At 49.9% G+C, this 25,281-nt stretch overlaps 2 protein-coding genes and 1 pseudogene across 2 annotated transcripts in view; 2 read left to right on the forward strand and 1 right to left on the reverse strand.

Annotated features, from left to right (window-relative positions):
• The window catches only part of LOC141270587 (gastrula zinc finger protein XlCGF66.1-like), a 445,723-nt gene that overhangs the window by 217,305 nt on the left and 203,137 nt on the right, over nucleotides 1-25,281 (reverse strand). The window lies entirely within an intron of this gene.
• The window catches only part of LOC141270556 (uncharacterized), a 123,050-nt pseudogene that overhangs the window by 9,864 nt on the left and 87,905 nt on the right, over nucleotides 1-25,281 (forward strand).
• LOC141270586 (gastrula zinc finger protein XlCGF66.1-like) overlaps nucleotides 20,491-25,281 on the forward strand; it is a 41,249-nt gene continuing 36,458 nt past the window's right edge. The window contains exon 1 of the mRNA XM_073680670.1: nucleotides 20,491-20,553. The gene's annotated coding sequence lies outside the window, so the exon portion shown is untranslated. The remainder of the gene's footprint in view (nucleotides 20,554-25,281) is intronic.

Below are 25,281 nucleotides of genomic sequence, written 5' to 3' on the forward strand. Positions count from 1 at the left end.
CAGCACTGGCACAGACCTGCCTGGCAAAAACTGATAGGAACTGATGTAACCTAGTCCTGAAAAGGACTCCAATTACAATTAGTCTTTACTCCCACAACCGATCTATTTAAGAGCACAGACCTGCCTGATAAAAGTCGTAGGAAATGCTGTAACCTAGTCCTTAAAAGGACTGCAATCACAACTATTCCCTACTCCCAAGCTATCTGTATATTTGTGCGAAAATTGGCTTGAAATTAACAAGGTATAGCGCACACAGCAACAGCGGTGCCGTCTAACACGCAGCTGCAGCAGTGAGAAAATGGTGGCGACGGGGAAAATGGCTTGGTCTTATAGGGCAAGGACATGTGACATACACTGCCAATCACACATGCCCTTGCTTGTGTGAAAAAAAGCACTTCGCTCCGTGTGTGCGCTGCTGATAGGCTGACAGATTGCACCTCCCCACTGCAAATGCGGGAAAGAGAAAAAAAAAATGGAGATCTTCATTGTTCCTGCAGAGATCCATCCCCTGCCCCTCCCCCCGCCCCGCTGTACACTCAAACTGCGTATTAACATTAATTTTCATCATTACTGAGAAAAAATCCAGTTATGATTTTGGTGCACGAACAGTTATCGAACATAACCTCGAACAGCCGAATTTTTCTCAAATTGTTCGTGTTCGCCGACCGGCTCGAACACCGCCCAAAACAGCTCGAATTTGAGATTGGCGAACAGTTCGAGTAGAACAACGCTCATCTCTAGTCACAAAACTTGTGACTCAGCAGCGATCTCGCTTAGTGTGACAGGGCCTTAAGTCTTGATCTTTGCACTTGTGTCTTGTTCTTTAGCCTCGGCCTTGTCTCTGAGCACTGAACACCTAGTTCTTCTGGGCCTCCAGGGAGGTTGCAATTCTGGAATACGACAGCACTGGAGGATAATATCTTCCTGGTCGCTTCACGTTTGAGTCTTCCGAAATATTTTGCAGTTAATGTTATTCTGTTTATTTGTTTTGCAACCCTGTAGACTTTTGAAGCTTCTGTGGTAACCCCCCAATATCTGAGCAATTTAAGGAGAACTGCATCCTTTGTAAGACTTTTAACCATTTTTGACTTTTTAGAGTCAGTTAAAACTCTTTTTGGCCCATTTTGTCTGAGGAAAAGAAGTTGTCTAAGGTTGTGTGCCCACTATGCGTTTTTTTAAGCGTTTCCGCAGCGGCAATTACCTTCTCATGGCCCCCGATGTCCTTATTCGATCCGTCCTGGCTTGCCGGCAGCTCGCGATGGTCTAAAAAGGACCTGCCATGATGTCATTTAGTCATGTGACGGGTCAGCGGTCGCGTGACCCGTCACATGACTAAATGACGTCATGGCAGGTCCTTTTAGACCACCGCGAGCTGCCAGTAAGCCAGGATGGATTGGATAAGGAGACCGGAGGCCATCAGAAGGTAAGTATATTTATTTTTTACCATTCTTTTACGGTCACACTATATAAATCCATGCCGTTTGCATGGATTTATATAGTGTGACCAAGTTGTCAAGCACTTTCCAAGTGATGCTAAAATCGTTTGGAAAGCGGTTGACAACTCGCATGTGGAAATGCATGTGAAAAACTCTTCACTTACGCTTGTCCCTGGTAGGAAAAACGCATGTAAAATCCGCATGCGTTTTTTCTGCCAGGGAGATGCAGAAACGCTCAGGAAAAATCTTGAGCATTTCAACATCGTGGGCACATAGCCTAATAATTCTGCCCCCCCCAATAAAGGGTGTTGTAACATACCTGGCGGCGTCTTTGCATAGTGGTCCATCTCCCACTGTGCAAGAGCGCGCACTTGAGAATGTCTCTCTGGCTTCCCTCCATGCTGTCTGTTTGAGTCTGTTTCTGCTGCTTAAGGGCGGCGCCCGATCACTTCCTGCTTTTTGTACCTGCTGTGGGTCACACACCTTGTGCTTCCTCAGCCTATTGCTGTCTGTCACCTGGTATTTAACCCAGCTGCTCCAATTAATCCCTGCCTGAGCATCTTGCCCTGTCAGTTGGCTTTTGTCTCTGACATGCCAGGTCCTGTCTATGTTACTTGTCTTGCAGTATCTGTTCCCATGTCTGTACTGTGTCCTGTGTACCCTAACCTGCAGTCTGTACACGTTCCTTGCCTCTTGTCTGCCTATCCTGGAGGCTGTATTTCCAGGCCTGTCTGAACACGCTCCTAGCCTGTTCCTCCCGCCTTCTAGGGGCCGATTACCTAGACCTGCTCCTGTATCTTGTCTGTCCTGTCTGAACACGCTCCTTGCCTGTTCGTCCTGCCTCTCTGGGGGCCGTATTCCCAGACCCGCTCCTGTATTCCGCTGCAGTGTCGGTCTCCTCCGTACACTCAGTTCCAGTCTGAACTCTCTCCTATCTTTTACCTGTTTTTTCTCTATGTCCGTTCCTTTCCTTTTTCTGCAGAGTCTGAACTCGTACCTAACTCCTGCTTGTTGTCTCTGTACTCCCGTTTGTGAGTTTGTGGTCCACTCGCTACTTCTCTGCAAGTACCCTGTGGGTATCTGGCTCTGCCTTTCCCTTCCTGTCTGTTCCGTGTGAACAGAGCCCTGTCCCCCCTGCTCTGCCTTGCTCTCCGCTCCAGGCGGCCTCGTCCTGCTCTGCTCTTGCTCACCGCTCCAGGCGGCCTCGTCCTGCTCTGCTCTTGCTCACCGCTCCAGGCGGTCTCGTCCTGCTCTGCTCTTGCTCACCGCTCCAGGCGGTCTCGTCCTGCTCTGCTCTTGCTCACCGCTCCAGGCGGTCTCGTCCTGCTCTGCTCTTGCTCACCGCTCCAGGCGGTCTCGTCCTGCTCTGCTCTTGCTCACCGCTCCAGGCGGTCTCGTCCTGCTCTGCTCTTTCTCACTGCTCCGGCAGTCTCGTTCTGCTCTCTCCCTTTACCTCACTGCTCCGGCAGTCTCGCTCAGCTCCCTCTTTCTCACTGCTCCGGCTGTCTCGTTCTGCTCTCTCCTTCTTTCTCGCTGCCCTGGCAGTCTCGCTCTGCTCCCTCTTGCTCGCTGCTCCGGCAGTCTGCTCTGACCCTTTGCTCGCTGCTCCGGCAGTCTCGCTCTGCTCTGACCCTTTGCTCGCTGCTCCGGCAGTCTCGCTCTGCTCTGACCCTTTGCTCGCTGCTCCGGCAGTCTCGCTCTGCTCTGACCCTTTGCTCGCTGCTCCGGCAGTCTCGCTCTGCTCTGACCCTTTGCTCGCTGCTCCGGCAGTCTCGCTCTGCTCTGACCCTTTGCTCGCTGCTCCGGCAGTCTCGCTCTGCTCTGACCCTTTGCTCGCTGCTCCGGCAGTCTCGCTCTGCTCTGACCCTTTGCTCGCTGCTCCGGCAGTCTCGCTCTGCTCTGACCCTTTGCTCGCTGCTCCGGCAGTCCTGCTCTGCTCTGACCCTTTGCTCGCTGCTCCGGCAGTCCTGCTCTGCTCTGACCCTTTGCTCGCTGCTCCGGCAGTCCTACTCTGCTCTGACCCTTTGCTCGCTGCTCCGGCAGTCCTACTCTGCTCTGACCCTTTGCTCGCTGCTCCGGCAGCCTCGCCCTGCTCCCTCTTGCTCGCTGCTCCGGCAGTCTCGCCCTGCTCTCTCTAGATTGCTGCTCCGGTAGTTTGCTCTGACCCTTTGCCCGCTGCTCCGGCAGTCTCGCTCTGTTTCCTCTTGCTCACTGCTCCGGCAGTCCTACCTTGCTCTTACCCTTTGCTCGCTGCTCCGGCAGTCTCGTTCTGCTCAGACCCTTTGCTCGCTGCTCCGGCAGCCTCGCTCTGCTCTGACTCTTTGCTCCGCTCCTGGCGGCCTCGTCTTGCTCTCAACCTGCTGTGTTTGTATACCGCTTCTGCGGTTCTGTTCCAGTAGTCCCAGTCTGTACTGGGTTCTATCCTCTCTGTGCTCCAACCTGTTGTACCTGCCAGTACCTCCCCGTCTGCATACCAGTGTGCCAGCATAAATCTTCCAGTTCCTGTATTCCCCGGTGTGGGCCAACAGCCGTGTCCGGAGTCTGACCTGGAGTAGACCCTGGTACCTCTGCTCGGTTCCTCCCTGGTGCACTGGCGTCGTATGCCGTCGTGCGATCTTGGTCGGATCGGGCAGACACTTAGTTACGCCCCTCCAGGCACTCTCTGGTATGGTACAGTGGAATCACTACAATCACAAGCACATGCCGCTCAGCCCGGGCGTGTGCATTACAGGTGTTAATATCCATAGGCCACGCACCCCTCATTACACAAATACACCTCACCTGATCTACTGTATTTTTCGGACTATAAGACGGACTATAAATGCGGACCATAAGACGCACCTAGGTTTTAGAGGAGGAAAATAGAAAAAAAAATTAAGCCAAAAATGTGACCATGATGCCTTGTTAAGGGGGGAGGGGGTCTACTGCTGACACTGTTATAGGGGTATTGTCCCCCAATTCTGTTAATATCCCCATCCTGGTATATATGGTCCTCTTTTTCCTGTTATATGTGGCCCTCATCCCCATCCTGATATGCATGGCCCCCTCATCCCTCTTCCTGGTATGTATGGCACCCTTCATCCTGGTATGTATGGCCCCCTCACACCCATCCTGGTATGTAGGGCACCTTCATCCCTCTTCTTCATATGTATGGTACCTTCATTCCTCTTCCTGGTATGTATGGCCCCCTTCATCCCTGTATGCATTGCCCCCTTCATCCCTGTATGCATTGCCCCCTTCATCCCTGTATGTATGGCCCCCCTCATGCCTCATCCCTGTATGTATGCCCCCCCTCATGCCTCATCCCTGTATGCATGGCCCCCTCATGCCTCATCCCTGTATGCATGGCCCCCTCATGCCTCATCCCTGTATGCATGGCCCCCCTCATCCTTATATGCATGGCCCCCTTCATCCCTGTATGTATAGCCCCCTCATGCTTGGCACTCCCTGATCACCGTCATGCTGCACAGAAAAAAAATAAACAATCATACTCACCTCCTCTCTCCTCCAGCGCTGTGTCCAGCTCTGTGCCGAAATAGTCACAGCTCCCCACGCCGGGACTGCGCGTGGTGAGCAGTTACCATATTTTCAGTTGTTTCACACTTTTTTGTTAAGTATATAATTCCACGTGTTAATTCATAGTTTTGATGCCTTCAGTGTGAATGTACAATTTTCATAGTCATGAAAATACAGAAAAATCTTTAAATGAGAAGGTGTGTCCAAACTTTTGGTCTGTACTGTACATCAAAACACTAGGAATAATGTTTTTGATCACCACAATTCCACATAAAAATGTAATAAAAAGCTATTAAAATGTCATATTTCCTCCAAAATTGTATCAACAAAAATGAAGAAAACAAGAAATAATCATTGAAACCGGGCCATCGATGAAAGAATGAAAATATTTACGGGTCTCATACTCATCATACATGTAGCGCATTAGACCGCTGCAGTCAACCACTGATCTCAGAACTGATACCAATTTATTCAGTATAAACCGTTGAGCTCAGTGATTGGCTGCAGTTGTCACACACGCTAAAGACATGACATCACCACTGCAGCCTATAAAGAAGACCCGAGCAGCAGCAGAGCGTAGACACTGGAGCAGGGGAAGGTGAGTAATGCTGATTATAGTGTTTGTTACACAGGCTCCTAGATTGTGTACAGAACACTGAAAGGGGAATCCTCTTCTATGATACTCCTCTCTGCTGGTACAGGGCACATTGTGGTGTTCAAAGTTGTAATGAGCCTCAGACAGGAATAATGATGAGATGGCCACATCATGCTGAGGACTTTGCCACACACTTCAAAAAAAAGATTTACCAATTAAGGCAAGTCTTTATTTTCCCACCACCACAACCCCTTTGTGTACCAGACCAATTCCCTTCCCCTATTACCTCCCTCTCCAACATCACTGAAGGAGAGCTTACTCGCCTCCTCTCCAAATCACACCTCACCACTTGTGCACTCGACCCAATCCCATCCCACCTCCTCCCCAACCCCACTTATCCCGGCCCTAACCCACCTCTTCAACTTATCACTAACTTCTGGTACCTTCCCTTCTGCTTTCAAACATGCCACAATCACGACTGTCCTCAAATAGCCATCCCTCGACCCGACCGCTAAGTCAAGCTATCGCCCCACATCGCTGCTCCCATTCACTTCCAAACTCCTTCAGCAACATGTTCACGCTAAACTTTCTTCCCATCTCTCATCTAACTTGCTCTTCGACATCCTACAATCCGGCTTCAGCCCCCACCATTCCACTGAAACTGCCCTGACCAAAATTACTAATGACTTACAGCCAAAGCTAACAGCCAATTCTCCATACTCCTCCTTCTAGACCTGTCCTCTGCCTGCGACACAGTTGACCACTGCCTCCTACTACAGATCCTCTCTTCCTTTGGCGTCAAAGACCTCGCCCCATCCTGGAACTCATCATACCTTTCCACCCGCACATTCAGCGTCTCCCACTCCCACACTACATCCTCAGCCCACCCCCTCTCTGTTGGAGTCCCCCAAGGCTCTGTCCTAGGACCCCTACTCTTCTCCATCTATACCCTTAGCCTGGGACAGCTCATAAATCCCCATGGCTTCCAGCACCATCTGTACGCTGATGACACCCAGATCTACCTCTCTGGCCCAGACGTCACCTCTCTGCTGTCCAGAGTCCCGGAGAGTCCATCAGCCATATCCTCCTCCTTCTCCTCCAATTTCCTCAAGCTCAACGGTGATACTAATGTGTGTACAGCGCTGCGGAGTATGGAGGCGATATAGAAGGGAGAGGAATATCCGGATAGAGAGTAATGGGGAATCTCCACATACCTCCACCTGCAGAGCCGCCACCACATATATGGCTGCTCTGTGTGCACAGGACCTGTGAAGAGGTCACAGGAGGGGAGGAGTCAGGGGTCACATGATCAGGGGCCTCAGTGGATGCAGGACTCTGCTGTGCTGGATTATGGGTGGGGTCTGTGTCCCCCAGTTTGGAGATAATTACAGATTGCTGTCGGTGGGAAACAAGATGGTCCTGGAATTCTGATGCCTTTAATGGCTGACGGAGATAAATAATGATGTCACCAGCGAGCAGCTGTCAAGACATCTTAGGTGTCACCAGTCCCTGAGGAAGAGACCGGAGATGTCTGACAGCAGCTCGCTGGTGACATCATTATTTATTTCCGTCAGCCATTAAAAGACATCAGAGCTCCAGGACCATCTTGTTTCCCACTGTGAGCAATCTATTCCCAACTGGCGAACACAGTAACAAAGGCATCTATTCTACTGGGATGATTATATTCTTGTGCTTCAGGGCGGGGCTTTATGTGCTGCTCTGCTTATATATTCAACTGTATGCGCTCACTGATCTATTATCTATCTATTATCTATCTATTGTTTATCTATCGTCTATCTATTACCTATCAACTATCTATTATCTATCTATCATCTATCTATTTATCATCTATTTCTTTATCATATATCTATTATCTCTCTATTATATATCTACTATCTATCTATCCATAATATTATCTATATATCTATTATCTATGTATTATCACTCAATCAATTATCTATCTATCTATCAATTACCTGCAGGTTAATATTATAATGCAGACCTGTGCAAAGTGTGGCCTGCAGGCCACATCCAGCCCTGTGGTTGTTCCCGTCCAGCCCAAGACAGCCAAGGGGCTGATAACAGTGGTCCACGGGCTGCACCGTGCTCTCTTCCGCCCAAGCGCCATGCTGGACATGGGGAGGCTATGGGGTCTCATGCTGGACATAAGGAGGCTATGGGAGTCTCGTGCTGAACATGGGGAAAATATGGGGATCTCATGCTGAATATGGGTGTAGCATCGGCGTCTCAGCCTCCTGCCAGACAGACGCCGTTCCCCTCGCCGCCGCGGTCCTGGTCCGGCGTCTTCCTGCTCCCCTTCTGCTGTGGCGCGCACCGCGCACAGCTTCCCGGGCACTGTGCTTAGGGCTCCCTCTTAAAGGGGCCGCGTGCGCCGTCCTAAAGAGTCCCTGGCCAATGGCCAGAGGACTTCTCCTATATAAGGCACCTCCTCCAAAATGGAGGTGCCTGTGCAAGGTTGTTGTTCCGTGTGCTAACACTTGCTTCAGCCCTCAGGTCCCGCTACCTGTCAGTCCAGCCCACCAGTCTGTTTAACAGTCCAGCCCGCCAGTCTGTCTTACAGTTCAGCCCGCCAGTCTGCCTACCTGGAGCACCTGTCAGTTACCTGCCGTGCCCGCCAGTCTGTCTACCTGGAGCACCAACCAGTCACCTGTCGTGCCTGCCAGCTTGCCTACCCGGAGCACCTGCCAAGTAAACTGTCGTGCCCACCAGCTTGCCTACCCGGAGTACCTGCCAAGTAACCTGTCGTGCCCGCCAGCTTGCCTACCCGGAGCACCTGTCTGACCATCTGTCACACCTGTCTGCAGATCTACCCGGACCACCCGTCTGCCTTCCTGGTTCACCTGCCCGATACCTCCCTGGTTCACGGAGTCGACTAAGCCGCCATGTGACCTGGGTCAGGCTGAGTAGGCACTTAGTTACATCATTCTGGTCCCTCCTTGCACCGAAGCACAGAGGATCCACCACCCGGACCCGTAACAGTTTGCACAGGCCATGGAACCCGGTGGCCCCCAGGCTCCTTTGCGCTCTGACCTGTACCAGGAGGTATCACGTCAGAGATCCCAACAGGAAACTATCCTGTCCTATCTGCGGACTGCCAACTCCAGCCTGGACACGCTGTCCACCCCATCTGTGTCCGTCTCTTGCCGAGCGGCACCTGCTCCGGCGGCACCTCAACCCATCAACCCAGTGGCGCTGTGGCACCCGGCTTTGGACCCCGGCTCTCTGCGCCTCCACATTTTGATGGTGAGCCCATCTTATGTTGGGGCTTCATAAATCAGTGCACGCTGCACTTTGAACTCCTGGCACACCAGTTCACCTCCGACCGGGCCAAGGTGGCGTTCATCATGTCTCACCTCACCGGGGAGGCATTGGCATGGCTAAACCCTCTGTTGGAAAGAGGGGATCCCCTGGTGTCCGATCTTCTAGCTTTCCTCACTGCCTTCCGGAAGGTCTTCGATGAGCCCGGACGAAAATCTTCTACTGCCTCCTCACTTCTCTGTCTCCGCCAAGGAAGTCTCACTGTGGGCCAGTATGCCATACATTTCCGAACCCTTGCATCTGAACTTGCCTGGAACAACGAGGCCCTGGTGTCCACCTTTTGGGAGAGTCTTTCCGGACGGATCAAGGATGAGCTAGCCAGTCGTGACATCCCTTCCACCCTGGATGACCTGGTGTCATTAGCTACCCGGATTGACATCCGGTTTCTGGAACGTGCTAAGGAGACTACCTGGGAGAGAAGATTTCCACATCTCGCTCCAACATTCCAAAGGCCGGCCTCGCAACCAGCAATTCCCGGGGCATGTTCACCTGAGCCTATGCAAATTGACCAAAACAAAATGGTCAAGTCTCGCCTGGAGACGCGCCGAGCTGAGGGGAGTTGCTTCTACTGTGGCAATATAGAGCATCTGATCCGTTCCTGCCCGGTGAGGCCGGGAAACTCCAGTGTCTAGGACCGCTCGGAGAGGTCATCCTAGGCAAGAGTAAATCCTCTCCGTCCTTGACTCTATCTGTTTCTATTTCCAGTGGTGAGACCCGCTTCTTCGAGACTGCCCATCTGGATTCCGTAGCCGCTGGGAATCTCATTCAACAGGCTGTTGTGGAGCAGTATCAGATTCCTACCGTACGTCTGGCTGAACCGTTGGCTTTTGCCTCCGTGGATGGGAGGCTTCTTCCGGAAACCATCTTGCTCGTCACAGAGCCTGTAACCCTTCAGGTGGGAATGCTGCACTTGGAGAAGATCTCCTTTCATGTGCTGCCCGGTCTCTCTCACCCGCTCTTGCTTGGTCTACCCTGGTTACAAAGACATGAGCCCGTCCTGAACTGGAGATCTGGTGAAGTGCTCCGTTGGGGTCAGGAATGCCATGAGTCAATACCACCTCATAGGCCGCATAATTGCCCCATCGACCTGGTACCTGGTGCTTCTCCTCCCCGCGGGCGAATCTACCTTTTGTCTCTGGCTGAGACCAGGCCATGTCTGAGTACATAGAAGAGAATCTTGCTAGGGGATTTTTCCAGAAATCCACCTCTCTGGCTGGAGCAGGATTCTTCTTCGTCAACAAGAAAGACAGCTCTCTACATCCCTGTATTGACTACAGGGGCCTTAACCAGATTACCATCAAAAATAAGTAGCCCCTGCCTCTCATCTCAGAGCAGTTTGACCGCCTTAAAGGTGCGAAGATCTTCACCAAGCTCGATCTTCGTGGGGCGTACAATTTGGTCTGGATCCGCCAGGGAGACGAGTGAAAGACGGCATTCAACACCCGGGATGGTGACTACGATGCCCTTTGGTCTCTGTAATTCTCCAGCCGTCTTCCAGGAGCTAGTTAACGACATCTTCCGTGATCTCCTGAATTCTTGCGTGGTGGTGTACCTGGACGATATCTTGGTTTTCTCTCCGGATTTGCCCTCACACCGGAGGGATGTTCGTCAGGTTCTGCTAAGGCTTCGGAAGAATCGCCTATATGCAAAATTCGAGAAATGCCTCTTTGAGTAGAACTCTCTGCCGTTCCTGGGCTATATTATCTCTGAGACTGCTCTGTGGATGGATCCCGAGAAGGTGTCTGCCGTCTTAAAGTGGCCCCGACCCGAGGGGTTGAAGACGATTCAGCATTTCCTGGGCTTCGCAAACTATTACCGCCTCTTCATTCCTCATTTCTCCTGCCGGACTGCTCCCATCTCCGCGCTCACCCGCAAAGGAGCAAATCCCAGGGAATGGACTTCCGAAGCGGAGGAGGCCTTCATATCCCTTAAACAATCCTTCTCCTCCGCTCCTGTGCTGCATCGTCTGGATTGCAACAAGCAGTTCTTCCTGGAGGTTGATGCATCCTCCTCCGGAGCCGGATCGGTGCTCACCCAGAAATCCTCATCCGGGAGAATGGTAATCTGCGGCTTCTTCTCCAAACTCTTCTCCACGTCCGAGCGCAACTACTCCATATTAGATCGTGAGCTGCTGGCCATCAAATTAGCGCTGGAGGAGTGGCGCTACTTGCTGGAGGGGGTTCTGCACCCGGTGGTCAACTACACTGACCACAAAAACCTTGCTTATTTGCAGAACGCCCAAAGACTAACTCCGTGTCAGGCCAGGTGGTCTCTATTCTTTGCCCGATTCTGCTTCACTCTGCATTACCACCCGGTGGACAAGAATATTAAAGCTGACACTCATTCCTGTCTTCTGACCAAGAGGAGGAGCCTCTACATATCATTGACCTCTCAAAAGTAATGACTGTTGCTCCCTTTGACCTGTCTCATCTTCAACCCTGTAAGACCTTTGTAGCGGTTCCGGATCGAAAGAAGGTTCTACTCTGGGGCAATTCATCCAAACTAGTCAGACATGCTGGCTAGAGGAAGACCTTTCTGCTCATTGCCCGACATTACTGGTGGCCTTCCCTGCTCAAGGATGTTGCGGACTTTGTCATGGCTTGTTCTTCTTGTGCCCGTAACAAGGTTCCCAGGCACCTTCCATCCGGCCATCTCCTTCCTCTTCCCGTGCCTTCCGCTCCGTGGCAAAACATTGCAATGGACTTCATCACGGATCTCCCTGTTTCTGGCGGTTGTACTGTCATTTGGGTGGTCGCTGACCGCTTTTCTAAAACGGCTCGGCTCACTTCATCCCTCTGCCTGGTTTTCCGTCTGCATCGGTGCTGGCTAAGGACTTCATCCATCACATCTTCCGTCTTCATGGCCTACCCCTCCACATTGTGTCTGATCGCGAAGTTCAGTTCACTTCACGCTTCTGGAGAGCTACATGCAAGCTGCTGGATGTCTCTTTGGATTTCTCCTCTGCTTATCATCCTCAGTCCAATGGTCAAGTGGAACGTATCAACCAGATCCTTACCAGCTTTCTTCGGCACTTTGTCAATGCTCACCATAACGATTGGGTTGAGCTCCTGCCCTGGGCCAAGTTCTCATATAACAACCATGAGAGCGAGTCTTCTACTAAATCCCCGTTTTTTGTGGTCTACGGTTGACACCCCCGGATTCCGTTTCCCATCTCCCCTTCAGTGGACAATCCTGCCACGGAGTCTCTTGTCAGTGAATTTTTGGCTATTTGGAAAGACACTAGATCTGCACTTCTTCAGTCCTCCGAGCGGATGAAGAAACATGCTGATAAGAGACATCTGGATCCACCTCAATTCCGTCCGGGAGACAAGGTATGGCTTTCCTCCAAATATGTCTGTCTCAAGTTACCTTCTTATAAGTTGGGTCTGCGGTTTATCGGTCCGTTCGAAGTTCTGAACCAAATCAATCCTGTGGCTTACAAGCTGAAACTCCCGGTCACCAAACGGATTCCCAACTCCTTTCATGTATCTCTCCTCAAACCTGTTGTCCTTAACTCCTTCTCTGACGATCCAGGTACCACTCCAGCTCCAGTCTCCTTTGAGGACGTCTTTGAGGTAGAAAATATTTTGGCCACCAAGAGAGTAAGAGGAAAGACTTTCTTTCTTGTGGATTGGAAGGGGTTTGGCCCGGAGGAGAGGTCTTGGGAACCCAGGGAGAACATTCATGCCCTTCATTTTGTTAAAAAAATTCTCGCGGGCCTAAAGAAGAGGGGGCGTAAAGGGGGGGTACTGTAGCATCGGCGTCTCTGCCTCCTGCCGGGCAGAGATGCCGTTCCTCTCACCGCCGAGGTCCTGGTCCGGCGTCTTCCTGCCCCCTGCTGCTGTGGCACGCATCGCGCGCAGCTTCCCGGGCACTGTGCTTAAGGCGCGCGCTCCCTCCCTCTTAAAAGGGCCGTGCGCCGTCCTAAAGCGTCCCCGGCCAATGGCCGGAGGACTTTTCCTATATAAGGCACCTCCTCCAAAATGGAGGTGCCTGTGCAAGGTTGTTGTTCCGTGTGCTAACACTTGCTTCAGCCCTCAGGTCCCACTGCCTGTCAGTCCAGCCCGCCAGTCTGTCTACAGTTCAGCCCGCCAGTCTGTCTTACAGCTCTGTCCACCAGCCTGCCTGGAGCACCTGCCAGTTACCTGCCGTGCTCGCCAGCCTGTCTACTTGGAGCACCTACCAGTTACCTGTCGTGCCCCCCAGCTTGCCTACCAGGAGCACCTGCCAAGTAACCTGTCGTGCCCACCAGCTTGACTATCCTGAGCACCTGCCAAGTAACCTGTCGTGCCCGCCAGCTTGCCTACCCGGAGCACCTGTCTGGCTATCCGCCGTGCCCACCTGCTTGCCTACCCGGAGCACCTGTCTGACCATCTGTCACACCTGCCTGCTGATCTACCCGGACCACCGGTCTGCCTGCCTTTCGTGCTCATCCGCTGTACCGGTCAGTTCCTGTCATCTGACCCATGGGAGTCACCTGCTCTCACACAAGGTCGGTCCCAGAGTGGCACCTGGTTCACCTGCCTGGTCCCTCCCTGGTTCACGGAGTCGACTAAGCCGCGGTGTAACCTGGGTCAGGCCGAGTAGGCACTTAGTCACGCCGCTCTGGTCCCTCCTTGCACCGAAGCACAGAGGTTCCACCACCCGGACCCGTAACAATGGGGAAGATGGGAATGGGAATTGGAATCTCATGCTGGACATGGGGAGGCTACGGGGTCTCATTTGGCGTTCATAGCATCCTGGCAATGACAACCACAGGGGTCTCCTGCAGTCCCCAGGTTGTCCTGCCTACCCATTGGCGGTTCGCGGTCATGTGACACGGGCGCAGATGGGCGAGACTTATGATGTCCTTCCACCGTGGCCATGTTAAATGCCGCTGTTAGAGATTGACAGCGGCATTTAACATGTTAACAGCCGCGTGTGGATCGCGATTCCACCCGTGGCTGTTAGGGGCACATGACAGCTGATCAGATCAGCTGTCATATCGCCAGAAAGGTGTGATGGGGTTGGGATTTTTTTCAAAAGTAAGAAAAAAGTGTTTTTTTTTTCACTTTTTCATTTTTACGAATCAATTTGTGAAGCACCTGGGGGTTCCAAGTGCTCACTATGCATCTAGATAGGTGCCTTGGGGGGTCTAGTTTCCAAAATGGGGTCACTTGTGGGGGAGCTCCAATGTTTAGGCACATCAGGGGCTCTCCAAACGCAACATGGCGTCCGCTAATTATTCAAGCAAATTTTACAATCAAAAAGTCAAATGGCGCTCCTTCCCTTCCGAGCCCTGCCGTGCGCCCAAACAGTGTTTTTTCCCCACACATGGGGTATCTGCATGCCCAGAGGAAATTGCACAACAAATTTTGGGGTCCATTTTTTCTTGTTACCCCTGTGAAATTAAAAAAAATTGGGTCTAAAATAACATTTTTGTGAAAAAAGTTAAATGTTCATTTTTTTCTTCCACATTCCAAAATTTCCTGTGAAGCACCTGAAGGGTTAATAAAGTTCTTGAATGTGGTTTTGAGCTCCTTGAGGGGTGCAGTTTTTAGAATGGTGTCACTTTTGGGTATTTTCTGTCATAAAGACCCCTCAAAGTGACTTCAAACGTGATGTGGTCCCTAAAAAAATGGTTTTGTAAATTTTGTTGGAAAAATGAGAAATCGCTGGTCAACTTTTAACCCTTATAGCGCCATAACAAAAAAAAAATTGGTTCCAAAATTGAGCTGATGTAAAGTACACATGTGGGAAATGTTATTTATTAAGTATTTTGTGTGACATATCTCTCTGATTTAAGGGCATAAAAATTCAAATTTTGAAAATTGCAAAATTTTCAAAATGTTCGCCAAATTTCCATTTTTTTCACAAATAAACGCAAGTGATATCGAAGAAATTTTACCAAAATCATGAAGTACAATATGTCACGAAAAAAAAATCTCAGAATCAGGGGGATCCGTTGAAGCGTTCCAGAGTAATTACCTCATAAAGTGACAGTGGTCAGAATTGTAAAAATTGGCCTGGTCATTAACGTGCAAACCACCCTCGGGGGTTAAGGGGTTAAAGTGTAAGAAATGCATAGTGGCATAAAGTAACCTCACCAGTCAAAAGGAAAAAACGCACCCGACGCGCGTTTTGTACTTGGCTTTGTCATGGGGAGATGGTGAACTGAACAACCAGGCTATTTACACATGTATGAGCCAATCAAAACAGTTGTAACGCATGTGGATTCCTGTACATACAAAATGAATGGAACATCATCCAAGAAGAGGTAGTGAGTTCAGACGCTATCTTCAGATGGCCCACCCACTGAAACAAGGTGCCAATGTGCATGACCGATGATGCCGTTTTCATGTGGCCAGTGATGCGACCAACACATCAGAGGAAGCAGTAATCTCACCTCTGACGCGCCAATACTGGAAGTGCTGACATAATCGGCACATAAAAAAAAATCACATGATAATGAGTAATGTGGTGGCAGAATGGGAAGTGATGCGCAATCACATCACTATACGCACAGTTATGTGGCTGGTCGGAGAAGAAGATCACATGGACGGCAGTCACATGATCGGCGCTTCACGATACTGATGGACAATGCCAGATCTCAACCTCATCGAGCTGCACTTCACAGACTGATGACAAAAGGTAAGGGAGAAAGACCCACAAACAAGCAACAACCGAAGTCACTGCAGGAAAGGTGGCAAAGCCTCACAAAGAAGGAAACCCAGCGTTTGGTGATGTCCATGGCTTCCAGACTTCAGGCCATTATTGCTGCAAAGGATTCTCTACAAAGTATTAAACATGAACATTTTATTTACGTTGAAGTTAATTTTTCCAATTACTTTTGAGCCCCTGAAATGAGGAGGCTTTGTAGAAAAATGGTTGCAATTCCTAAACGATCCACAGGATATTTTTGTTTAATCCCTTTAATTAAACCAGAATGTCTCCACTTCAATTGCATCTCAGTTGTTCATTTTTTAATACAGATTAGTGGCCTGCAGAGCTGAAATCACAAAGATTCACTGTCCAAATATTTCTGGACCGAACTGTATTCATATATTTACACTATACGTACAAATATTGCATCTCCTGTCCCCACCCCCGAAAACAAAACCCAAAATGTTCTCCTGCCCCTTTTCCTAATTCCCAATACCAAAACAGACAAGGACATTTGGAGCTGCCAATCCTCCCTCTTTGGCCACAGCCCCACTATCAGAATTTGGTGAGTATTCGTCAGTATTTTTTCTCAGGAGTGGGAGACAAAATCAGGTGAGGAACCATCAGAGAAAAGGTATAATAGAAACAAGTCACCAATTCTGCATTTATCACCCACTCCTGGTTTTGGCTCCTACTCCTGAGAAAAAACACTGATCAAATACTGACCAAATACTGATAGTGGGGCCGGGGCCTTCTGTAGACTTCTGGAGATAAAGCATCTTCAGCCTCGGCTTTTTACTTTTCCTACAGACAACATGGCGGGAAAACGAAACACTTTTTTTAACTCGGTTATTTTTTAATAGTTTTTTTTAAAGGAAATTACAATAAAATGTCCCTGTGACCCGGGGTCTCCCGCGGGCGTAATGCTACTCAGACAACGCAGGGTGAGGGTAAAACAGCGTGGCAATACTTCATTGAACCACAAAACAGGCAATAATCACACAGAACAGTCCCAGCAAATGCCCAAGATGGTAAAACATTACACAGTCTCACCCATCCTTCTCCGCCCGCCTGGGATAGAACAGCTGCGACTTTGGAAACTTCCAGGACCGACTTCCTCAACCAGTGGCCTTCCGCTTCTGGTGGACCCCCACAGAGAGGAGGTAGCGGCAAGCTTGGGAAGCTAGTAGTTCATCGAGGTACAAGACCAGGTGACCCAAGGGTCCAAATCTGGCCTCTCCGAGAGTTTCCATTTTGCCAGGTGGCCGGTGGGTCCCTACTGGCAACTCCAAATGTCTCTATGGGTTCTAGGCGACTGGTGGGTCCCTCCTAGCAACCACAAAACAACATATCCATGGGGCCAGGTTACTTCTTCATTGTCTCCTGGACTCCCCAAAAGAATCCATGGTCTCTCTGATTGTTAATGGAGCAGATCCGAATCTTTCCAGTCAGGGCCGGTACCCTTAGACTAGAATCATGTAGAATACAAATCTGTGTCTCTTTAGATGCCATGCAATCCATCTACTTTCCTGAAGGATGTCTCCCATTCTCCTTCCAAAGTCCTTCTGAATCTCTGTCCCAAGACTCACTGCTACAAAAAAAAACACATGTCCCTTCTGCTTCTCCTTGATTCTGCCTGCAGCACTACAGACATCCCTGTTTATATTTACATCTATGTATGGTCATCAGTCACAGGGTGGGGGAAAGCACATGGCTCAGCTATCATTGTGTGAGATAGGCTATGTGCCCACGATACAGAAATGCTGCATATTCTTTCCGCTTCTCCCTGGTAGGAAAAACACATGTGGATTTTACATGCGTTTTTCCTGCCAGGTAGAATCGTTTGTCAAGCGTTTTTGCATGCATTTCTGCATACGGGTTATCAAGCGCTTTTCCAAGCGATTTTAGCATCACTTGGAAAAGTGCTTGACAACTTTGTCACACTATATAAATCCATGCAACCGGCATGGATTTATATAGTGTGACCAAGTAATAGTTAAAAGAAAGGAATAAGAATGGTAAAAAATAAAGATTATACTTACCTTCTGATGGCCCCCGTTCTTTTCTCCACTCCGTCTGGTCTGTTGAATGGGTCACGGTGGTGTGAAGGACCTGCGATGACGTCATTGAGTCATGTGACAGGTCATGCGACCGCCGATGTCAGCGGTCGCGTGACCTGTCACATGACTCAATGACGTCATGGCAGGTCTTCACACCACCTCGACCCATACAACAGACCGGACGCATCGCTGAGGATACCGGGGGCCATCAGAAGGCAAGTATAATCTTTATTTTTTAAATTTTAAATTATTTTTTTAACAGGTTCTATGGTACCCGAGTCAGGAGAGTCTCCTCTTCTCCAGACCCGGGTACCAACCGGACATAGAATTGCTTAATATCCGTGTGTGCAAATGTGCTGACACGGATATTGAGCGTTTCAATGCAAGTCAATGGCGGCAATTACGCTGCGTGTCCACAAAATTAATGGACATTCTGCGTATTTTTACGCAATGATAATCCGCAGCGGAAATTTCCGCAGCATGTGCACAGCACATGCGGATTATCATTGGGGACCATGGGGCACGTATTACCAATCGTTTTTTAAGTGTTTTCGCTGCGGAAATTCAGCGGCAAAAACACCTGAAAAACGCATAGTGGGCACAAAGCAATAATCTATTTACATAGTTGGTATCACAGGGGCTGTTGTAAATAAACTTTCAGTTGACTTAAGGTACCGTCTCACATAACGACGCACCAGCAATCTCGACAACGATGTGACCTGGCTGGTATCGCTGGTGCGTTGCTAAGTGATCGCTGGTGAGCTGTCAAACAGGCAGGCTCACCAGCGATCAGGGGAGCAGCGACATCGTGGAAAGAATCTTTCCACGATGTCCTGCTCCTGGTTACCAGCCTGAAGCAGGAGCAGGCTGGTAACCATGATAAACAGCGGGTTACTAGGGGCACACGCTTAGTAACCCGCTGTTTATCATGGTTACCAGCCTGATCGCTTGTCCCGCTGGTCACACACAGTGATGTGTGCTGGCCAGCGGGAGGGCAAGGACCAAAAAAATGGTCCAGGACACTTTGCAGCAATCAGCGACCTCACAGCAGGGGCCTGATTGCTGCAAAGTGTCACACATAACAACATCGCTGGTGAGGTTGCTGTTGCGTCACCAAAACCGTGACTCAGAAGCGATCTCGAATGCAATCTCGCTATATGAGACGGGGGCTTTATTACAATTTGTCATTAGCATAGTAAACATGATTGTTTCCAAATGAATAGAATTCAGCATTCAGGGTTATATAACTACTATGACCTTCAGAAATACACAAACATGTACAAGACAATTTAAACACAATAGTGTATTTCTCTTGACTTAACAAATCTAAATGTCTGGTTTATTAAGATTATCTCTCCAGAGACCCCTGTACAGGAATATTAGGGCTCCAGCGACATCACATCTATTATACAGAGAATAGCGCTATCTCCATAGCTCTGTACACAAGGACATAGAGATCAGACAAGGTCCTCATATTCAGGCAGCTTCTATTTTACTTCAACCCTCTTTATAAGAACAAGATCAGAGTCTCATTATACCGAGCAGAGAAGCTCCAGGGACAAAGACCCCATCTGCTCCTAACACGCTGGGGGCCCGGAGTATCCAGCCACGGGGCCCGGATTCTCTCATTTGTGGCCCCAGCGTTTCTTGTAGAATAAATCCCTTTCTCATCCAGTCCTGTAGTAATGACTTTATCAGGTTTTGTAGGAGGGTTCGTCTGACTCCATCTTATGTTATCAATATCTGTGCGAGAAACAAGAGACGTCCGAGCGCAGTTTTACCGAGTGTCCAGTGTCAGTTCTTCTACAGTCTGATAAAGAGCCACGGTGTCTCCGACCGAACCTGGGAGTATACAGCTGTATACAGCGTACACACACGACTCTGTACACACACGGCTCCGCTCCGTACACACATGGCTCTGCACTGTACACACACGGCTCTGTATACACAAGCGGCTCCTCTCCGTACACCTCGTACACACACGGCTCTGCTCCGTACGCCTCGTACACGCGCGACTCCGCTCCGCACGCCTCGCACACGCGCGGCTCCGCTCCGCACGCCTCGTACACGCGCGGCTCAGCTCGCCTCGTACACGCACGGCTCCGCTCCGTACACCTCGTAAACACGCGGCTCCGCTCCGTACACCTCGTACACACACAGCTCCGCTCCGTACACCTCGTACACACGCGGCTCCGCTCCGTACACCTCGTACACACACAGCTCCGCTCCGTACACCTCGTACACACACAGCTCTGCTCCGTACACCTCGTACACACACGGCTCTGCTCCGTACACCTCGTACACACGCGGCTCTGCTCCGTACACCTCGCACACACGCGGCTCTGCTCCGTACACCTCGTACACACGCGGCTCCGCTCCATACACCTCGTACACACGCGGCTCCGCTCCGTACACCTCGTACACACGCGGCTCCGCTCCGTACACCTCGTACACACACGGCTCTGCTCCGTACGCCTCGTACACACGCGGCTCCGCTCCGTACACCTCGTACACACGCGGCTCTGCTCCGTACACCTTGTACACGCGAGGCTCTGCTCCGTACACCTCGTACACACACGGCTCTGCTCCGTACACCTCGTACACACGCGGCTCCGCTCCGTACACCTCGTACACACGCGGCTCCTCTCCGTACACCTCGTACACACACGGCTCTGCTCCATACGCCTCGTACACGCGCGGCTCTGCTCCATACGCCTCGTACACACGCGGCTCTGCTCCGTACGCCTCGTACACACGCGGCTCTGCTACATCCACACTGTAAACCCCTCCTGACCCCACACATAAACTTCAGCTCATCCAGCACCATGACAACCAGCACAGCAGAGTCCTGCATCCACTGAGGCCCCTGATCATGTGACCCCTGACTCCTCCCCTCCTGTGACCTCATCACAGCTCCTGTGCGCACAGAGCAGCCATATATGTGGTGGCGGCTCTGCAGGTGGAGGTATGTGGAGACCCCCATTACTGGGCGCAGGGGGCATTAACCCCTTCAGCACCGAGACTCTTTTGGGGTCTTGTGTTGCCCCTTTATAAGAATCATAAGGTTTTTGTTCTGTTTCCTGTAATAGATACATACGACCCAACTATGGAGACAGGAAGGGAGGAAACGTATTGTTCTCATAGTACAGGACCCCTTTACTGCCCCACAGTGTAATGCCCCCATTATGCCCCTTATGCAGGATGTATGATGCCCCCCACAGCGTAATGCTCCCATTATGCCCCTTATGCAGGATGTATGATGCCCCCCACAGCGTAATGCCCCCATTATGCCCCTTATGCAGGATGTATGATGCCCCACACAGTGTAATGCCCCCATTATGCCCCTTATGCAGGATGTATGATGACCCCCCACACAGTGTAATGTCCCCATTATGCCCCTTATACAGTATGTATGATGCCCCCACACAGTGTAATGTCCCCATTATGTCCCTTATACAGTATGTATGATGTCCCCCACACAGTGTAATGCCCCCATTATGCCCCTTATGCAGTATGTTTGATGTCCCCCACACAGTGTAATGCCCCCATTATGCCCCTTATACTGCATGTATGATGCCCCCACACAGTGTAATGTCCCCATTATGTCCCTTATACAGTATGTATGATGTCCCCCACACAGTGTAATGCCCCCATTATGCCCCTTATGCAGTATGTTTGATGTCCCCCACACAGTGTAATGCCCCCATTATGCCCCTTATGCAGAATGTATGATGCCCCCACACAGTGTAATGCCCCCAATATGCCCCTTATGCAGGATGTATGATGCCCCACACAGTGTAATGCCCCCCATTATGTCCCTTATACAGTATGTATGATGCCCCCACACAGTGTAATGCCCCCAATATGCCCCTTATGCAGTGTATGATGCCCCCACACAGTGTAATGCCCCCATTATGCCCCTTATACAGGATGTATGATGCCCACACACAGTGTAATGCCCCCATTATGCCCCTTATGCAGGATGTATGATGCCCCCACACAGTGTAATGCCCCCATTATGCCCCTTATGCAGTATGTATGATGCCCCCACAGTGTAATGCCCCCATTATGCCCCTTATGCAGGATGTATGATGCCCCCATTATGCCCCTTATGCAGTATGTATGATGCCCCCACAGTGTAATGCCCCCATTATGCCCCTTATGCAGGATGTATGATGCCCCCACACAGTGTAATGCCCCCATTATGCCCCTTATGCAGGATGTATGATGCCCCCACACAGTGTAATGCCCCCATTATGCCCCTTATGCAGAATGTATGATGCCCCCCGCACAGTGTAATGCCCCCATTATGGCTCTTATGCAGTATGTATGATGCCCCCACACAGTGTAATGCCCCTTATGCAGTATGTATGATGCCCCCATACAGTGTAATGCCCCCATTATGCCCCTGTAATCAGGTGATAGGATACAACACACAGGTAAACAGAAACCCTTTAATCGTATGTTACTTTACTGACAAGGGTGATGGTCCGGACACATATAGGCCATTATGGTCTCCGGCGTGGAACACATAACTACAGGCATGCGCAGTCACAGGTACGAGTGGCGCGGCGGTAATCAGTTTATCTGGCGTTTCAGTGTAAAGCACGTCACTTCCGGACATGCACACTAGGGGATGGACATTATCGCACCTGTAGCTCATGAGAAGAAGCGCAGGCGCAGTACATTATTGTAGACTGACTCCATTCTATATATCCTACGACAATTCAGCTCTAGGAATGGTAATGGGTCTCCTAGTCTGAGGAGGGGTTTTGGATGAAGTGGGATATTTAAACATGGACACCTGGCTATTAGGCACACTAAGCTGAACATCATGAATTATTATCCCTGTATCAAGCATCCTGATGAAGCTGTTGGGGAAACGCATCGAGGCGGATTATTGAACCATTCTCTGATGAGTAACATATCCTTTCATTTATATATACCTGGAGACATATCTGGTTCTATTTAATGTATCAGTGAATTTTTTGATATATATCAGCATTAGGCTATGTGCCCACGATGCAGAAATGAAGCAGAAAATTTCTGCAGCATTTCTGCATCTCTCTGGCAGAAAAAACGCATGCAGATTGTGCATGCGTTTTTCCTGCAGAATACATGCGGATCCACATGCGGACTGACAAGCACTTTCCAGGCGATAGCATCACTTGGAAAGTGCTTGACAACTAGGTCACACTGTATAAATCCATGCAAACGGCATGGATTTATACAGTGTGACCATAAAAATAAAATAAATAAAGCTATACTTACCTCCGATGCCGCAGTGTGTGCTGTCGCGCTCCTTCCTGGTTCCTTCCTGGCTTGCCGGTATCTCGCGAGACAGGCTGCGGTCATATGACCGCGACGTCATCTCAGATCCTGGAAGGAGAAGCGCTGCAGGAGCCGCCGGACAGGTGAATTTAAACTTTATTTTTTATTTTATTCTTTTTTTTACAGGTACAATGGTACCCAGGTCTGGATGAGAGTCTTCTCTCCTCCAGAACTAGGTACCATCCGCACATTGAAACGCATATAATCCGCGTGTACAAATGTACAGACACGGATTCTATGCGTCTCAATGCAAGTCAATGGCGGCGCTTCCGCAAAATTAATGAACATGCTGCGGATTTATGAGCGCTGCAGAAACACTGCGGCATGTGCATTGACATTGCGGAATGCCATTGGGGACCATGGGGTGCGGAATGCCATTGGGGACCATGGGGTGCGGATTACCATGCGTTTTTGATGCGTTTCCGCTGCGGAATATGTTAGTCCAGTTTTCAATGCATATATTTAAAAAGGGTTTAATATTTTATTTTAGTGGGGTTTTCCCACAGTATTGCCCCCTACACACACAACTTGGTACCATCCACCCCACAACTAATGAATGAATACTCACTGAGCCCCATTCTTGGTGCAGATACTAATGAACCCAGGACCTATGAGATATTTGCCACACAATCGTTGGCAGGGGCGTATCATTCATAACGGAAGCCCATGCGGCCGCTATGGTGCCCATGAATTGAGACGGTTCAGCACCGAGCACACTCTCCTTACCCATCATCACAATTTCAGTGATATCCACATTCCTATGACAGTGATACCATTGAATAGAATAGTAAATCAGGGAGTTGAAAGCTCGCCGATCCGCCATTCAGCCTTCGCCTGTCACTCTGAGACTCTGTGCACTGCCGGCACAATGGCGTCACTACATCACACCTGTAGTATGGAGCCTCAGTACTCACACTGCACAGACCGGAGCAGCGCATCTCAGGAACAGAGTTGGTTGAGTAATGTGTGTGTTTTTTTTTTTTTTTTTTTTTTTTTTATTATCAGTAATTGTGGGGGCACCATACTGTCTGGGAGCCCTCATTCTGAGCTATATGAGCACACAGGAGAACAATTTACTGGTGATGAGTCAGATAGGGATAAGTAAATGAGAAATACAGACATTCAGTCCATCTGGTTGCAGACTTGAATTGATATGGTGTTGTGTGCCAGGAGGGAGACATCAAATAGTATGTTCTGAAGGAAAGCAAAGATATAATGGCAGTGTAAGGCTATGTGCCCACGATGCAGAAATGCTCAGGATTTTTTCCTGAGCGTTTCTGCATCTCCCTGGCAGAAAAAAATGCATGCGGATTGTACATGCGTTTTCCTGCCAGGGACATGCGGAAATGAAGTGTTCTTCACGTGCATTTCCGCATGCGGGTTGACAAGAGCTTTCCAAGCGATTAGCGTCACTTGGAAAGTGCTTGACAACTTGGTCACACTATATAAATCCATGCAACCGGCATGGATTTATATAGTGTGACCCGAGAGAGTGGTTAAAAATAAAAAAATAAATGTACACTTGCCCTCCGATGGCCCCCGGAGTCCTGCTTTACACTCTGTTCTCCCTTGTCGGCAGCAGTGGATTGAAAGACCTGCCGACGTCAGCGTCGCGTGACCCGTCACATGACTCTGACGTCAGCGCAGGTCCTTCAATCCGCGAAGTTCCGGGAAGCAAGGAGGAGTGCACCGCGGGCCGCTGGAAGGTAAATATACATTTATTTTTTATTTTATTCTTTTTTTACAGATTTTTTAATGGTACCTGGGTCCGGAGGAGAGTCTCCTCTCCTCTACACCCGGGTACCATCCGCACATTAGAACGCGCCAATTACGCAAGTACAGATGCAGTCTTGCGGAATTGGCGCGTTCTAATGCAAGTCAATGGCGGCGAAAACGCAGCACTTCCGCAAAATAATTGGTAGTGCTGTGTTTTTTTCCGCAATGATAATCCGCAGCGGAAATTTCCGCAGCATGTGCACAGCACATGCGTATTATCATTGGGGAACATTGCTGCCCTTCTACCATGCGTTTTTAATGCATTTGCGCAGATGCAGAAACGCATTAAAAACGCATCGTGGGCACACAGCCTGAATCTGGATTTCAGCCAGGAAGCATAGTGGAGACAAAGAGCAGGGCGAGGTCCTTAGCTCAGGCCAGGAGGCTTGCTTAGATGGTACAGAACTTTGCCCTGAGTGAACAGTAGGTCTAATTAAAGGACATTAACCCCATTACGTTCAGTAACGGGGATAGCCCATCATGGCTGGGTGCTAGTTTGTGCACCAGGATGGGTTATCCCCTCACAGCATGGTCTCACAAGTATTCTACAAAGGTATAATGTACTGCAATGCTAGTGCATTACAAT

The sequence above is a fragment of the Phyllobates terribilis genome, unplaced genomic scaffold (assembly GCF_046119375.1).
Source record: "Phyllobates terribilis strain yellow unplaced genomic scaffold, ASM4611937v1 Scaffold_5__5_contigs__length_657084704, whole genome shotgun sequence".
Classification (NCBI taxonomy): domain Eukaryota; kingdom Metazoa; phylum Chordata; class Amphibia; order Anura; family Dendrobatidae; genus Phyllobates; species Phyllobates terribilis.